Below are 298 nucleotides of genomic sequence, written 5' to 3'. Positions count from 1 at the left end.
TTGGACATTTTGGTCTTTGACCAGCGCAGGGTTTGGTGTTGTAGAACTTGTAGAAGTGCTGTTTTCTTTAGTGGGAGTTGCCACAATTATGTCCTCCTGTCTCACAGCTGAGATGTCCTTTGATTTACCTAGTTTGGTCTTTGTTGTAACTCCTATTTTCTGCTCGGCTGGCTTTGTTGTATTGCCTTCATTATGTTTGCTTGCCTCAGTTGCTTCTGTAACATTGTCGTTTTTCTGGTTCTGATTGGTAATCTCGTTCAAACAGTCTTTTTCTAGACTCTTTTGGTTTGTCTTTGAA

The sequence above is a fragment of the Garra rufa genome, chromosome 4, assembly GCF_049309525.1.
Source record: "Garra rufa chromosome 4, GarRuf1.0, whole genome shotgun sequence".
Classification (NCBI taxonomy): domain Eukaryota; kingdom Metazoa; phylum Chordata; class Actinopteri; order Cypriniformes; family Cyprinidae; genus Garra; species Garra rufa.
The sequence above is the reverse complement of the archived record's forward strand: the minus strand, read 5'-3'. Positions refer to the sequence as shown.